General features: G+C 53.0%; 1 protein-coding gene across 4 annotated transcripts in view; it reads left to right on the top strand.

The window, feature by feature from the left end:
* Window positions 1–17,729, top strand: part of Zmiz1 (zinc finger MIZ-type containing 1) — a 204,016-nt gene that overhangs the window by 59,257 nt on the left and 127,030 nt on the right. The window lies entirely within an intron of this gene.

The raw sequence follows: 17,729 nt of genomic DNA on the forward strand, positions 1-17,729 counted from the left end.
TTCCTAGGGTGCCGTGAGACTAAACCAATCAATCAGTTGGCATAAAGTGCTTAGACGGGTGCAGCTAAAGGCCCTTTAAAGAAGTTAGCCATTGTGAACAGTCTCATTACCACTACGATGGTTAGCAAAGAATGGGGAGACACTGGATGTCCCTAGGAGCTTTGGAATGTTACAGGTAGAGAAATGCAGCAAGTTGTAATTGGGAGCTTGCATTATAAGCATTTCTGATAAATTGTTTAAAGAAGCTTCATCAGAAACAGGAGTTGGGTGCCTTAGGACCCAGGAGTTTGTTATGGTTTTCCTAACTTTATAGACTTTACAATTAGACGCATTTTTCAAGAGGGCCTCCAAGATTGCATAAACGTAAGTCTCTATAGATCTGAGTTTTATCAGTGTGCCTGTTTCTATGCTCCCCCTTCTGTGGTCCCAGCAGGAGGTGGCACTGTCCACATTTAGAAGCACCTAACTTCTTAGCCTTAGACACCATGTTGTGTGCAAGCTGGCCTCTTACATGCAGTTTCCAAGCCTGAGAATGGCCTGAAGGATTCTGGGCAGTTCCCAGAGAGAAAGGACTGTCTTTCTCTTCCCTTCCAGAATATCCCTGGCAAAGGGCCTGCTTGACACAAAGGTCTGGTGCTGGGCCCTGTTGCTTCTGTGCTTCTGAGCTGAGGGCTTTTGCCTGCAGGCTGAGATCCGCCTACTCTCTCCTCCCTTGTGTATGCCCTGCTGTGTGGGCACTAGAAGGCAGTTAGGCTGTGGGAAGCAGGTTGCTGAGTTGTACGGTTGTCACTGGACTGTTTGGCTGTGTGCCAAGTCAAGAGTTTAGTGCCAGGTTAGGGTCCAGGACTGGCCTTGCCCTCACGGATCTCTTTGGTCACCAAAACCACAGGATTCTCACCTGAAGGGTAAGGAGCAGACAGGCAAAGATGGGGTCAGCCCTCTTATCAGTAATCTCGGAGTAAGTAGTACAGAGAGCCCATAGCTTATGAGAGCCCAACAGGTGCAGCTAGCTCCAGAGGACAGACCGTTAGCTGGGGGCGACCCCTGGGTGGCCACTCTGGACACTTGCTGCCTCCATTGGCAGCAGGGCCTCTAGACCCTGCTCTGAGAGGAACATTTATAACTCACAGCTGTGCGGTCCTGAGCCCAACTGACTGTGGTAAACCGATCTGGCTTCAGGAAGTCCCAACCCAAGGCCACTCCCAACTCGACCCCACATTCTCCTCACCTCCTGACACCCACATCCTGTTCTCAACAGGAGGGCAGGCCGTGGGGCCCAGCCAGGGTCTCCAGCTGCAAAGCACCAGGATGGCTCTAGAACTGTGAGGCCACCAGCATCACCAGGACCTATCTCAAAGACAAATATATAGGAACACTAAGGCCATCAGAGGGCTAGTGACTGTCCAGAGTCCACAGGATCAAGGATCAGGAGTGCTGATTGGAGGATCAGGAACATGCTTGGAGCTCCCAACATGATCCAAAGAGGGGTTGATGCTTCTAGCCCCCGCCAACCACTGTAGCACAGGGGAGCCCGTTGAAAGAGAGGAGAGCTCCAGGGAATGCTGGGGAAAGACACACCATCTTGGATCCCAGGTTTCTGTATTGCCACCTTCATTCCGTTGCTTCATTCTCTGGAAGCCCCGTGCCACCCCCTGAGATTGTGTGGGACTAGGCATGGGCTGGGAAAAAGAGGGAGGATGCTGTTGCAAGCTTCCAGCCCTCTGTGGCCTTGGCTCTGCCACCTGCCTTGGTCCCGATGCTTGGACCAAGCACTCACTTCTCTGCTGTGTTTTCCCTGCAAACAGAACTAATTCCCTATAGTGAGTTTGCATGATCTTGGCCCAGTAAACTGTAGAATTTTGTGACAATATTCTAAACTCAGAACCAGAAAGAACATGTATTTTTGTTTTATTGGTTACATATTTATTAAAGTGTATTAGAAATGCCTACCTATGTATACTCTATACTTTGCGGCTCTCTCTGCTTTAAACTGGTTCTGGAGGGTAGGGACTCTAGCTGAACTGGTTCAGGGTTCCAGATTCAGTAAGAGACCCTGTCTCAAAGACACAATGTGGAACACCAGGTATAGTAGCACACACCTTTACTCCAACCCCTAGAGATACAGAAACAGGCTGATCTTAGTGAATTTAAGCTAGCCTGGTCTTCATAGTAAGTTCCAGGCCAGACAGAGTCTCATGGTAAGACCATGTCTCAAAAACAAACAAAAAAGATGGAGCATGGATATAGAAAGTACTCAGCGGTGGCCTTTAGCTTCTCCGTGTGTGTTAATATACACATACAAAAATTAAACAGATGTGGGCTATAGAAATGACTCAGTGACTAGAGCATGTACTGATAGTCTAGAGGACCGGACTTTGCTTTCCAGCACCCACAGCAGATGGCTCACAGCTACCTATCGTACTAGCTCAATTACACTGGCCTCCAACCTCCACGGGCACCTGGACTCAGGTGCACATGCCCACACAGAGACATACACGGTGGCTTACGGAAGAGCAGCTCTGCACAGCATGCATTAATGGCATCTGGATCTCAGAGCCATTCTCACTCCCTTAAGGTTATCGTCAAGGCTCTGTACAGTGGCTGGACTAGGAGGTAAGGAGGGCTGGGCAATAGTTCTGTGGGCAGATGCACTAGAGATGGGGACAGTGTAAATGGGAGTAAAACTGTCCAGCTGTCCCTTGGTGAGGATTCTGTTCTCGAGGAGTCAGGGACAGTGAGTGTCTAAGACATGAGGATACCATGTGGTGGGTGATAAGTGTTGTTTTGTTTTAGCATTTATTAGTTTGTTTGTTTGAAATTAGGGAGCATTTTCTCATTTCATCACGCGTGTGGGTTGAACTCAGGTTGTCACGACAGGCACCTTTACACTCTAAGCTTGAGACTGAGTTCTAAGAAGTGAAATGCAGGCAGAAAAGAGAACCCATGCAACATGGGGCGGGGGCTCTGATGGATAGTTAAGGGAGGCTTCTCGAGGAGGATGGTCTCAACTGGGGACAACAGAGGGAGTTAGAGAGGTGGAGACAGCAATCTAGGAGCACAGAATTGTTGACAGCCTGTTGCCAGGTCCTAAGAGAGCTCTGGTAACTTGGGACTGGGGGTACTGGGGAAGAGATGAGCAGCAGTTGAGTCTAAATGTTCCTGAAACCCTGCGTCAGGCTTGCTGCGGACTCAGATGGCGGTCCTATGGATCAAGGGTGGTCGGGACAGACTGGCAGGTTTGGAACAGAGGCAGAGGAGAATGTCATTTTCTCTGTGCTTGAACTGCTGGGAGTACAGAGTGGGACCCCAGAAGGCAGTCTGCTCTGGATGGTTGGAGGTGCTGCATCTCTGAGCCACAAAGGACAAGCCAGGAAGCTGCTAGACCGGAGTCTGGAAAGAGGCTGTGACTGGAGATGCATAGTCGGGAATTGTTTGTGGCCGGTGTTGCAAGCTAGGCAGCCAGTGAGGTCACCCTGAGAGAGAGCTTGTTGAGAGTGTGCAGGCCAGGAGTCTGGGTCTGAGTCACAGCCATCTGGCCTGGCCCCGGGGAGGGGACAGGAATGGATGTCAGGAGGGTGCAACCAGACCGCGAGAGAGGAGAGCAGAGCCAGCTCTAAGTGGGCAGAAGATGTCATCAGGGAAACTGGGAAGGGCAGTGCCATGCAGAGGGAACAGAGGGAACATACACAGAGGCTCAGAGGCCTTAAGAAGGAGGCAGTATCCAGAGAGGGCTGTTAGAGACTAGAGGCTTTCTTCTGCCACACAAGTGGAGAGGACCCTAGATGTCCCATGGGCTTGGGCTGCTAGTGAACCCATGTCCTGGACTTTTGTTCATCTGGCAAGGCCCCAGCAGCCCTCTAACCCTAAGGTCTGTCTGTTTCTCTTTGAGAAGTCCTGTTGGGCCCATGATTGTGCCCCTTCCAGAGTATAGGGCTCAAGGAGGAGGCAGTTCAAGGGGAAGAACAGCCCCCTGTTGCATTCCTGGACAGGAATGCGTCTTTGTTCTTAAAGAGAGAACCACCATCCAGGGCTGCCGGAGGATTGGACTGCTGACCACTCTGCCACGGGCAGGGGACTGTGATTCTCTCCTGTGATTTTTTTCTCTCCTTACCTAAGCTGTCTGTCTCAGTGTGTCTCTACTGGGCCAGGACAAGACTGGTGAGACAAAAAACAAAAAAACAAAAAAACAAAAAAAAAACATTTGTATCCTCCTAGGTCCTCTCTCAGCTCCTGGACACTCCCTTTTGGTGTTCAGGACCGGGGTTAGGGGTTCCCACCTTGCCACCGTGCAGGACTTTGGAAGCTGCACCTGCTCCATACTGGACCCAGCACCCAGAGAGTCCTTGAGCTGTCTCTTTTCTTTCTGACCCTGAAGCTCCCTCACGTGCATAACAGTGGGTTCCCATTTCCCAAGAGCTTTTGGAAGTGCAGTTGAGGCTGTGGGGTTGAGGGAAAACCTGTAACATGCAGTGCGCCCGAGCAATGTGGAACTCCTTAGAGAGAAGCCCAGCCCTGCCTGGGGACTCAGCAGGACAGGGGCTTTGGACATTAGACACGGGGCCACTGGAGCAAGGCCAGCCCTCTGCAGGCGCTGACACTGGCAGGGAGGGTAGGCCGCTTGCTGGCTTCTGACATTTCTCAGTCTGAGAATTGCATGGAATCTAGGTGAGGACTTGGGAAAGCGTGCGAGGCGGGGCCCCATGATTCTGCATTAGGATTAGGGGAGCCAGCCAAGGCTGCTTTGATGCTATGGGGCTCTGTGTCATCTCAGTGGCAGGAGACTGTGGGTAATCTAATTAATGTGCTCTGCGGATGGCCAAGTAATCCCAGGGCCTTTAGACTCACTTTCTTTAAGCCTCCCTCCACCTGTCCCTGCCTTAATCCCCTCCTGCCTCAGTGATCTCTGGCAGGGCTGGACTTATCGCCATTGAACAGATTGGTAAGCCAGGGCTCGGGAGGACAAAGTGTGTAGGATGTCACAGCTAATTTGTCAGGGGGCCCTTTGAACCTGAGCCATCTGAATCCAGAGTCTAGGAGCTTAAAACAAACTCTACCATCTCCCACGTTCTTCTAGAATATCCGGGCATAAACCACCTTTCAGCTTTCGCTTTGTGGAGGGAAGGGAATAGAGGCCCAGAGAAAGCGAGGCAGTTGCGAAGAGCCACACAGCAGTAGCCAGTCAGGTCTAGCATCAGAAGCACATCTGGTACCCTGCTCCCCAGAAGGCACAGAGGTGCCCCGTGGACCCTGCCCACCACTGCCCGCAACACATGCTGCATTAAACTCTCTGGCAATCCTCGCCTTTCGAAGGCACCCGGTTCTGAACCCCAAAGTTTTCCAGTGCCCATTGTTTAAATATAGATTACTAATGAAATGCTTTTTCTTCCCCTTCCCAGTGAATAGTTGTGTAAAGTTAATTTGCAGTGTTATGTAAATTCTGTTTAACTTCAATCAAGTTTCTAATTATGTTTTTACCGCAGTAATTCCCATTTGATTTGTCGTCTCCTGTTAGGTATTTAACGTTCTGTGGGCAGGCTTGCTTTCTCCCGTCTCTCCATCTTCCAGCACACACTCCCTGCTGACCTCCTGCCTTCCTATCCATCACCTCTTCATTCACTAGTTTCCCTTTCTCTTGCTCACTCTTTGAACCATCCCCTCCCTATCTTCTGTCCCCCCCCCCGCCCTCCCGCCCTCCCGCCATCCCGCCATCCCGCCATCCCGCCCAGCTCTTGTTTCTCGCTCTTCCAGGTCTTCCTCCCTCTGTGTGTCCTGAGTCCTCTGACCACTCAGTTCTCACTCTGTTGCCCCTATGTATTCCCCATCCTTCTTTGTGACCCAGTGAATGTGTTCCCCCTTCTTCGAGTCTTCTCTCTCTGTCTCTCACTCCCTTTCTCTTTCCCCTGTGACCTTTAGCCATTCTAAAACATGTAAGGACTGCTTCCTAGGGTCTTCAACACTGAAGAAAAAGTAGAATTCCTGGGCTTGCATCCTGAGCTTCTCCTCAGAAATCAGGGTTTGGCCTTGGAAACGGGGTCAGGAACTCCTAGGTAAACTGTTCCCAGGGCTGCGGAGTGGGGCATGGGTGAGAAACATGGACGCTGGCTCTGATAGGCAGCCTTCTTGTTAGTGTTGTTTCTGTGGCTACACCCTCACCCCACCACTATCTGTAAAGCCGAGTGACAGGCGCCCTGGTACTCAGCCACTGAGAGGACAGATGAGGTGGCTTCCTTGAAGAACTTTCTGGGGCCCGATGGATAGGGCTTTTATCTGGGAACCCTCAGCCACACCCCTCACTTTTCTCTGGCTTTCCAGGGTTGCTTTTATAAGGCAGCTTCTGGGGTGCTGGGCCCTGGTATCCAGGCCAGGCCAGAGCCAGGATAGGTGGAAACTAGCTGCAGCACTCACACAGCCACCAGCAAGGCAGAGACAGAATGTAGTCTTGGGTCTGTCTCTGGGATGTCAGAGGCAGAGGTGGAGCTGCTAGGTAGCAACGGGTTCCCTTCCCTTGACCTCTAACGCGCCCCAGCGTCTTTAATGGAGACCATGCTGTGGAGTCCCGCTATGGTGCTTACATTCTGTCCCCAAGTCCCTGATGCTGCCTTTCTGGGCCTTGAGTCTGAGGTCCATCCTGTTATTTGAGAGTTGCCAGCAGCCACAGAGGGCCCGCCTGTCGTGTATCTGCCCTTCAGGAGCAGAGGCAGGAAGGAAAATAGCAGACAGAGGCCTGGGTGGGCATGTGTCCCTCTTCATCCTGACATCCTTGTCCCCCACAGTCGTGGCTTCTCATCCAGCATGGCCAAGGACAGAAAACAAATGTTTGCCACGAGCATCTCTCTAAGTGAGGGAAGGCCACTGGTCACATGTCCTTCAGAAACCTGAGCTGGTCCAGCCTGCCCTGCTGGGCCTTGTGGCCACCTCACCCAGTGAGGTGGTTGTGTGTGTATACATACATGTGAGACCAAGGAAACCTTGACCGTCACATGACTGCTCTTGCCCTGTTTGTCCAAGTAAGCAGTTCAGGCCAGCTGAAGCAAGGAGGCTGTGGTAGCAGCAAAGGACAGAGGACGGGCACTGGAGTGCCGTGGGGGGCCCTGAGCCAGGTGTCAGAGTTCCTGGGCCACTGCGCTACCATCTCCACAAGGGTCTCTTGCTCCATTTGACCACAGAAGCCCATCCAGCCCCAGCACAGAGAGGCTGGTTCCTCTGGCAAGGCAGCATCCCAGCCAGAAACGGGGGTGGGTATGAAAGCTGACTCCAGCTACTGAGGCCCCAGACCTGTGCCACAGAGTCCTGACCCTCGGCTTTCCCCCAGGTACCCAGAAAGTCACTGAATGTTTGTTAAGCGCCTGCTGTGAGGCAGGCCCTGGTTCATGTGGAGGTAAGGAGTTTCTCCAGAGCCTTTGGGGAACCCCATGTCTGACGTGTTTCCGTCCTGCTGGAGGATTGAGATCAAGTCCCTTCCACAGTGAGAACCCTGTGACCTTGTCATGAGATGACCTGTCCCACTTACCACTGTTCAGGAGACTGAAGCGTGCGGTGTTGGGTCAGAGCTTACTGGGTGGGGGTGGGGTGGGGACTTTCATTCCCCCGAGGACCAAGGACTGACAGGTGTTCCTGCTGAGGAGGGGCCCTTTCTCCAGGGATGTTGAGCCAGAGCAGCTGCGTGCAGCTGGCAGATATGCAGGCCAGGATGACCTCTGGACATCTGGGGCCTTCTATGAACCCTCCAGGCAGGGAAAGACAGCCCTGAAATCGCTCCAAATGGGCCATTCTTGCATTTTACCGCCTTTACCAGTCTTTCCAGGAACGGTGCTGCCCTCCCAGGCCTGGAAGGGGGTAGGGGAGGCATATTTGATGAGTTGCCTGCGTTCATGTCTTCATTCCCTTCTTGGCTGACTCTTCCCAATCTCCTTTCTTTAACAAATGCTTCTTGGCGTGTTTCCTTGCTGGCCCTGTGTTCCAGTAAAACCACATCCCCAGTCCTAGAGGTACTAATGATGCCAAATCAGTGGTGGCCTCCCAGGTGGGCCAAAAGGATCAAGAAGAAGAGGCAGCTGTGGCTAGGAATTGGGGTACGGCTACCCAGACTCTGGGAGGGAAAGGCACACTTGGTACTGGTGTCGAGATGACGAGGTACCGGGAGCCACCTCGGCATAACAGGTATCCCTAAGCTTTGCTGTGATTACATTTAGGGGTATAGTATTCAATGTGAAGAAGAGAAATGCGGAACCTCTGTGCAGAGAAAAGCTAGAGGGGTGTACCCGGTGGCTGCCATTTTATCACTTACATCTGCATGTGGATGCTGGGCAGGGTGGCTGCAGAGTGACGAGGCCAGAGTCTACAGTGCCTTCTGGGCTTTCGTCCCAACCCTAGCTTGCACACGACAGCCCAGGGTTGGCCTTCCACTGCCCACGGTCATCTGGTAGTTCTAGTGTGCTGGCCACCTGCCAGGCTGAAGGCCGACCCCTGCCCTTCACCCCACTTGTGTGAGGGCCACAGGCCATTGGCCTTCAGCATCTCTGAGCCCCTCCCGGGCTTCCTGCCTCAGGATTCCCAGCGGTCGAAACCAGACCTCTTGTCTAGAACTGGTGGCCAGGGTGTGGCTCATGTTGGTTCTGCCAAAGCTCAGCAGATGCAGCTTCCCTCCTGTCAGGATTTCCAGGGCCAGGAGGCCTGCTGGGCTATGCCTTGGTGGGGCGTTGCTTGGGCTGCCGTGTGTAGGCAAGAGAGTTAGGTTCCAGATGCAGCTGGTCTCTCCCACTCTCAATAAACAGGAGAAGCCTATGTTGAGGTGGGCCTAGGGGCCACCTGGGAGTTCTTTATCACTCTGATGTCTTGCAGCCTGATGGAGACCCAATGTAACTGCCTCCCATTGGCTGGGGGGGTATGACGGAGGGGCCACGTAGGGACTACAAGCTGCCTCTATGTCTACATCCCCTCCCACCATGGGGCAGGGCACCAACTTCCTTTTTTACTGTACCCTCAGCCTGGGTGGGCGTGTCCCCAATTCCTGAGCCATAGAAAATGAGCTGGGGTCACCTACACTGCTGGAATCAAAGTGTGCATGGGTGATTCCTTGGGCTTTTCCCTGCATACTACGTGGGTGATCTGCCACGTCAGCACTAGGTCAGACTAATTCCCACGGGGTCCTGCTCAACCGCGTCCAAGATTATACGCTCAGGGGTGAAACCCGGTTGTACTTTTTTTTTGAGACCAGGTTTCTCAGCAGCTTTGGAGTTTGTCTGGGAACTAGCTCTTGTAGACCAGGCTGACCCCAAACTCACAGAGATCCGTCTGTCTCTGCCTCTGAGTACTGGGAGCCACCACCGCCCGGCTCCCAGTTGGTACTTTTGTCATGGCCTCATTCTGTAAAATAAATGACCAGAGTCCCAGAGGTCAGAGGCCATGGTGGCCAAGCCTGCCTGGCTTCCTAGTCCGTCCTGCCTCCAGAAAGCAGCAGCCCTTATTGAGAGACCTCTGAGGTCCTCCCTCTCCCTTGAGCCTGGTGGAGTTGATGGGACAGGAAGCCAGGGCAAGCGGGAGGATGGGTCTAGCCCAGAGATGAAGTACAATGAAGCCTGTCCTGTCCCCAGGGCTGCAGACACACGGGTCACCCCCTACAGGAAGCCCTACCCAAGCACTACCTTGGCCCACCCAAGCTTCCCGACTGAAGTGTCTCCTATTCCCGTGGGAGCCACCACCAAGAATCCTACCCTCTTGAGAAAGGAAGGACGGCCCTGCCCCTGACCTGTTCTGACTCCTCCCAGGCTGTCGCATTGGTAGAGCTCTCAGCTTGCACAAGCCCACACCCTGCATGTGGATGACTGGGCTCTGTCGGACAATCACTGACCTTCAGGCTCATGGGAGAAACCTCAGAGCAGGCCTGCAAGCCAGACACCCGGATTCTTTCTCCTGAATCTGCCACTGGTTGGTTTGGTGATCCGCTTGGGCAAGTCCCTTGCCCACTCTGGACCTCATCTATAAAAAGCCAGGGAGAGGTGGATGCTTTGCCCAGCATAAGCGGTCAGGAAAATGAAACCCTTGGCAGAGCATGAACTTTGGATTGGTGAGGGCAGCCAGACTTGGGTGACCACTCACAAGTCTCTCCTACATACCTGAGGATGAGGATGGGCCCCTTTTCTGCCTCCCAGCCCAGCAAGTAGACCATGTCTGAGCTCTGTCTCGCTTAGGCAGCTGTGTGGATCTGTAGGTGGAAGTCTGAGAGTGAGGATGGCGGCTCTGAGCAGGTATTCTAGCACATTCTTCTGGCCCCTGGAGGTATCCACACACCTGGGACACCTCCTCAAGCCGGGTGGCCACCAGCCCAGTACAGTTCAGTATGTCCATGGATGTCTGGTACCAAGGGGACCAAGGAGGGGGTCAGGACTCCAAAGAAAGTGGGTTCAGGTCACTGTGGCCTGGAAGGGTGAGAAAAGATAGGTGGGAAACACCTCGCACTTGTGTGGGACCTCTCCACGTCAGGATCCACTCTGTCCTCTTGCCTTACAGAGCCTTTGTCACTTGGTGCTATGGAGTGATCCCTGAAAGTCATACAGAGGTACAGAGGAAGAAAGAGACAGTGCCCCCGAAGTGCTTAGACTGAGGAGTCGTGGGTTCTTGGGGAGAGAAATTGGCAGTGAGAAGCCTGAATGTGCATCCAGCGTGGGGTCCCTGAGTCATATGGAGACAAAAAGACCTGAGTGTATGCCAGCACCTGGGACCCAGGCCAGCCTCCCTTTCCTGTGTACTGGAGTGGTCGTCTCAAGCTGACACCATGCCCCTCATGGCTTCCTCTGGGTGTCTCCCTGTCCCACCTAGTCCTAGGTGGATCCCATTGTTCCTTCCGCCTTCTGTGGCTCTCTGTTCCCTGTGGGAGGGGCTCTCGTACAGTCCAGAAGCTCTGGCAGTGGGTGGAGTCATGGGCTGGATGGTTATGAGTCACTATTGCTGAGCTTGTGTGTCATCAGATTGCACGCTGTTCTGTTTCCCCTGCTGGCTGCCTCTTCTCTCCCACCCACATATGGGGGCTGCCCCTCTGGAGGGGACAATGCTGTGTCCACACACTCAAAACAACCCAGGACAGAGAATCTGGGGGCTAAGCTCCAGGTTCCAGGATCCCTGAACCTGGAATGGTGCCCTCCACCCCCAAGCTCCATTTCCAGTGCAATGGAGTAAGTGATCGTGGGCGAGCCAGCGCTCTCAGCCCAGGCCTCAAGGGAACTCAGACAGTCTTGGATGATAAACTGTCTCATACCAGTGAAGTTGGGTCCTTGGGTGTAGCCTGCAGCAGGCTGAGGTGCTCTGGTTTGGGGGGGCCTTTGGTAGCCACCTTCTCTACTCTACTTAAGAGCCCCTGGGAAGACAGTCCTATTGACTCTGTTCACAGATCCTAGAGCTAGCAGGTACCGAGGTCAGCTCTGTCACTTTCTGACCCTAACCATGTGGCCTCCAGTACCTGAGTCTCATTTTCCTCATTGTGCAATGAGGATGCCATTGCCCACCTCATAGAATGGCTGTGAGGTGTACAAGTGCGCTCATATGTATAAACCGCGTATTAAGACTAGACCCGGGGCAGAGGCAGTACACACATGTGACTGTCACTGTCTGCCTCTTTAATCCAAGCAGAGCCCACAACACTGTGACCACACTTACCTCTCCTTGTGTAACACTCCAGCTAAGTGTTTCCCTTGCTCTGTTTCTGTTGCTGTAGCAAATTACTTGAGACTGGATAGTTTAGGAAGAATTGAAGTTTATTTGGCCCACAGTTCTGGAGTGTGGGGAGTCCAAGTGTCTAGTGTTAGTATCTGCTGGGGGCTTCCCAACACAGCAGAGGGTGTTGCGTGGCAAGACTGAACTCTTCTGTGAAGCCACTAATACCACCATGAGGGCCCCACCTTTACACCCTCACTCAATCCTACATACCTTCTTAACCTCCAAACCATTAACACATATACTTTGGGGACACATTCAGACTGTAATATTGGGGTGCCCAAAGCCTAGGATTAGACTCTAGAGCAACCTGAAGAGACTGCTCACCTTGTGCCTTCCAGGTCTGTCAGTCTTCAGGATGAGTGGGCTGGTGAGGGTGTCACTCCTCACCCAGACAGTCCAATCAAATAACTGGGGTGCAAGCCCCTCCTTCTGAAAGAACAGGGGGATTCCCAGTTGCTATGGAGAAGGGCACCTTATGTCTACAAGAAGACTTGGCCGGCGTGTTCCTGGGGCGCATCAGCACCTCCAGGGCAGAGAGGCAACCTGCTCTGGGTGTGCCCTGGCTCAGGGATGGGTGAGCTGACATCACACCCATAATTGGTACCGGGAGATGCGGAGGCTAAAACATACTGGCACCATTCAGGGCTGGGCTCCGGGCACCCAGGAAGGCAAAACTGCTCGTCTCTGGTTATGCGCAGTAAAGCAGGTCGGGGATGCCCTTCTCTGCCTGCCTCCTGGTGATGCTATTCTCCTCCCAGAGTTCATTGAGCCACATAGGCCTCACCCCTCTTCCCTAGCAGCTGGCCGGCTGGGAACTTCAGGGAATGGGAGGCAGCTGGCCCAGGTGAGGAGAAAGTGAAAGGTGAAAGCTGTACAGAGTGCAGCTCTGACAGACAAGGTGCTGGTAGGGCGGGTGAATTGGTAAAGTACGTGGGGACGTACTGTGGAGTGAGGTCCTTCAGCTGCCTCCTGCAGACGCACTGGCCACCTATGGAGGGAAGACTGGATCACCCTGTAACATCTCGTCTCCCCGCCCCCTTGCCATACCACTGAGGAAACAGGCTCAGGGCCGTGCAGACGGAAGCCCACAGGAGAGAGAGGATTCTAGCTAGGCCTGGGTGGTGATAGAGCCTTATTGAGAACAGGGCTTTCCTTGGTCTGGAATTTATAAACCTGGGCTCCACTACTTTCCAAGCACGTGGCCAGAGTCCCAAGGGGTGCCTGCTAGGGAGTGTGATTGCCTGGGGATGGGGGTTGAGGTCATAGGGAATACACAATCCCCAGTGCCCAAACTTCTTGAATTTCCTGTACCAGTTAATGGCTATGAAGCCAACTCATCCAGGCCTTTAGTCATGATGGCCCCAGATGGAGAAAGTAAGGTCTGGAAAGATCAGCTGCTTATTTGTGAGCCAACACCGGCTCCCCTGGTTTCCCCCTCATCCACACATCCCCCACATGACTACCTGTTCCCATGCTCCAAGATACCTTGGGACTGTCCATCCACCTGCCTTCCCACCTCAGCTCAAAATGGGAACACATGGCCAAGCAGAGAAGCCACCAGGGGCCCACTTCCCAGCTCCACCTTACTGTCCTTTGCTTCTGTTTGGCTCCTCTCGCATTTCGTCGCCAGGGTCATTTGTTAAAGGAAAGAAAGAAGTTACTGAGGGAGAGAATGAGTGAAGGACAGTGCCTTCTGTTGACAGCTCCTGTTTTAAAAATGAGACCCTAGTCTCAATGACCCTCATCCATCACCGCGTCTTTGGGTTCCTGATGACTCTAGAGTGTGAACCGAGTTTCACAGGCTGTCTCTCCTGTGGGTGGTTTCTGCCAATGTACTCTTCTCCAAGAGGAGTCTGGAACATCCCTTGATGCTCAGGGGTATCTCTGAGGTCCCAAGAGACAGATAACCCACCCTGGTTTGTAGTTGTCACCTGCCCAGCAGGTCAGCCCACTGTTCCTGCCCCATCCCTGGCTCCCTGGTCAGAGAACCTGGTGTCCTTGGGCTGATTGAGTCTGTGAGCAGTTTTTAGACCGTAGACCTCCTGATGGTTATTCCCAGGCATCCCTGCCCATGTGTTAGCAGCTTGAGCCACCAGCTTGTCACCTGAAGACCAGTGAGGTGCAGCAGCATCAGAGATGCTGAGTCCCCCAACTCCCAGGTTCCAGCTCCACCCTGTCAGGAATGAGGAAAGCCGAGTCCTCCCTGTGGCCTTCATGACCCAAAATATAGATAACTGCCCAGTTCTAACTATGCAAGAAGAAGGAAACACCGGATGTTCTGAACGCTCTGGAGAGATCTTGGACAGGAGAGACACCTCTATGAAGGCAGCTTTATTCAGGTGGTTCTTCAGGGACTGAAGGTGACCAGGGTCCACAGGGCAATGATGCTCAGAGTGCAGTGTGAGATGGGGCCTCAAAATTTTGCTCCTTTTAGCCAGAGGCTTCTACCTTCAGATGTGTAGTTTCGGGTCTGCTTAATGGGACCTTCTCATTCGGGGACCCAGGACCATGCTAAGGGCTGAGAGAGAGCCGATAGAGTTGTTGCAGAAGGACCAGCAAGTGGGACAATCCTTGTGGTTGCAGACTCTGGTATGTGTCCATGTGAGTATACTGATGTCACTTGCTTGCTATTGTCACTAACCCTGGATAATAGGCGCCAGTGCTATCAACACAGATCTCATCCCATGCCTCTCTCCGGGCGAGGCTAGCCACTGGTCAGAAGTCTGCGGTAGGCCTGTGGGTGCTTCTTGCCAATGTGCACTTCTCCAAGACCATTCTGGGACATCTCTTATGGGTGCACATAGAGGGAAGTTTCGAGCCAGCTCTGGCAGACCTTGGCTCCCCCTAGCCCTGGAGCCTGAGTCGGGCTAACCCACAGCTCAGCTAGTGAGGGTGAGGTCAGGGAACATGTATTCCAAGAATGCAGGAGGCAGAGCTTCAGATAAGGTTTGGATAACCATCTGGGGTAAATATTTGCCTTGTTTCTGGAGCCAGCCCGGGCCTGGGCCTGGGCTCAGGGTCACCTCAGGGGATGTGTGTCTATGTAAATCTCTCAGGTGAGGAAATCTCTATCCCAGTGAAGAGTTTGAGTGGACCCAAGAGGGGACCCTTTCCCTACCCCAGACTCTGGCATATCAGCTCTGCAAAGCAGGGATAGCACAACTGCTCCATCTAGGTCAGGCACCAAGGGTTGGGAGATGGGGAAGCATTCAGGTCTTTCTACCAGGTCAGCTGGGCATGGGCATGCCCACATGATGGAGGTTCTGTGGCCACTTCGCCACTTGTGATTAGAGCAGTTCTGTACTTCCCAAAGCTGCTTTGTTACCATTCTATGGTCTTTTCCTCCACACCTTTGTGTCTGGCTCAGCCCTCAGGATTGCGGGCTCATCATTTAACCCACACACTGTAAGGGCTATCTAGCTGCCCTTGGTCTGGGTATGCTTGTGCTCGGCCAAGGTCCACACCAACCTGGAGCCTTCCTTGTGGGTGAGTAGCTAGAGGTGAAGTTACCCCTTACTTAGAAAGGAGATAGGGTATCAGAGAGGCTGAGTGACTTGCTTAAGGTGACCCAGCAATAGCAAAGCAGAGTCTTAAGCCCACCCCTACCCATCCCTGCCCTCTGATCTAACGGAAGAGGCAAAGCCAGAGTTCCAATTCAGATCATGGTCTCCATCATCACAACCCCCACTTCTTCCTAGGAATCCCTGGTGGAGGTGGAATAGTAAATTGGCAATGGTTGGAGCAATCTGTCTTGACCCTGGACAGTCCCAGTCCCCAAGTGATCTCTGCCTTACGCCAGACCAACCAGGTTCTGCTCATTTTGGAGCCCTGATGGAGCCTCCAACAACTGCATTCCCCTCTGGAGTTTTGGAATCATGCCCAAGATGGGTGTGGCCCTGTGTGGCCTTCTCTGTGTAACTGATGGAAGCTGCCTTGTGGTTGGAATCTCACCCCCCACTCTGCGAGGGTCCCCATCCACAGGAAACCAGGGTGAGCTCCTACTGCCCACAACCCTCCAGGATACCAAAGGCCTTTGAGGAAGAAAACAGTGCTTCTCAGACCTGCTATTTACCCTGCGGTTTGCACTGTCTGGGAACAGCCAAGGACAAGTCACCTCTTGCCTGTGTCCTTGGCCTTACTGGCTGTCCAAGCTCACGTAGGCTGGGAGCCATAATAGAGGACACTAGCAGGACTGTGAAGTTTGAGTACTGTATCCTTCCTGTTTCCACAGCCTTACCCAGGCTCCTGGTACCTGAGCCTCCTTCTGTAGGAGGGCCTCGGGTCCACTTGCTCTGAACAGGGCTACTGAATAACTTCCAGGGCCAGACGGTGATGTTTATTAACTCTGCAGTAGCTGTGTGACTTTAGGCAATTGGAGAACTTCTCCGGGCCTTGCAGATAAATTAAAGAACATTTCCTCAGGCTAATTCCAGCCATCACGGTGTGGATTCAGTGTCAGCCCTCTGCTTGTGTGGATTCAGTGTCAGCCCTCTGCTCCGTTGTCTTCAGCTATAATGTAGACTTACACCTTTGACCCAGTCCAGAGCTCAAATTCCGGTGTCCCCCACTTGTCACCCTCTCTGGCCTGTTTACCCCTTTGCATCAGTTTAGCACCCAGGTAGTAGGGTCTGCAGGAGATGGGGACATGTGTTCGTGCTGAACCAGACGCCGGAGGGAAAGCTTCGCATCCTGAGTGGCAGGCCTGGCATTGGTCTTTAAGGTCTGGATGACACCCAACAAGTGAGCAAGGCCTTTCCGGCTCTGACTTCTGTCCCCACTGCCAAAATAATCATTTTCTCTGTATCAGTGGCTCTGCTGGCCAACTAGACTTCGGGAAACGCCTGGACTGTGGATGACTGGAGGCAGGAGACTCATTCACCTTCCACACCAGCCCAATTGCTGCTGTGTATGAGATCCTGGTCCTCAGTTTCCCCCACTGTAAAATGGAACATTAGAGCTACAGAACCCAGGGATTGTTTATATTCTCAAAGTGACACATTGGCTTACCTGGTGGGTCTGTGTTTTGTATGGAACACTGCACTAGCTTCTGTGGGATGATTCATGTCCCCATTAGCGGATAAGGTTTAACACCCTATATACACTGCCTTATACAGTCTGTGTTTCTAAGTGGGGGCCTATCTGTCTCCCTACAATTGAGTCAGGGAGGTGTGTACCAGGCACACATATTTAGAGAGAAGGTGAAATGGGGGTTTGAACCAGGTTCTTCCGACTAGAGACTGTACCCTCAACCCCAGGACTCAGGGTTCTCTGGCATCAGTGCCTGCTGGGCAGTGAGAGAGCCTGGGTCTGACTGAGTATAAGCCAGGCTGCATGGCTGGCACCACCCACCCAGCCATCAGCCAGGCCTCCCTACTCTGAGAGGCATCCCGCCCTGTAGCCAGCATTTTTATGACTCAGGCGCTAGGATGCTGGCCCAAGGAAGCACAATGCCTGCTTCGAGCCACAGAATTGCTTTCATAGAGACAGACCTGAAATTGGGAGTCTGCATCTCTCACCCGACCAGAGAGCCTCCTGGGTACTACGAGCTCCCTGGGCAGTGTAGAGTAATCAGAGTCATCCAGTGAGAATAACTTGGCCCAATTCCTTGCAACCAGCGGAGCTGCTCTACGACCTGGAATCAGGGTCACTCCCCTTCTCTGGCTGCTTCTGCCCACCGCTACTCTCCCCTGCACTCCTGAGCCTGAGCCTCCCATTGTCAGGTTCTCTATACCACACTTCCTTCCCTACCGTTTAGGGAATGCTTATACTTTTCCTTTTGCCCAGACTCTGTTCCCTGAATCTCGGTCTGCCTTTCGGATTGGTTCTTTAACTTCACCCTCCTAAAGAGGCCACTCCACGCTTCCACGCTTTGAGGCTCTGTGGGGCAGCCCCTGAAGCAGCAATCACTATCACAGCTTTGGTGTCTGTTCATGCCATGTTTATTGTGTGAATGAGTGAGTGTTACCACTTCCTCTTGGATCCTCCAGAACACACACACACACACACACACACACACA

The sequence above is a fragment of the Microtus ochrogaster genome, chromosome 6 (assembly GCF_000317375.1).
Source record: "Microtus ochrogaster isolate Prairie Vole_2 chromosome 6, MicOch1.0, whole genome shotgun sequence".
Lineage (NCBI taxonomy): Eukaryota > Metazoa > Chordata > Mammalia > Rodentia > Cricetidae > Microtus > Microtus ochrogaster.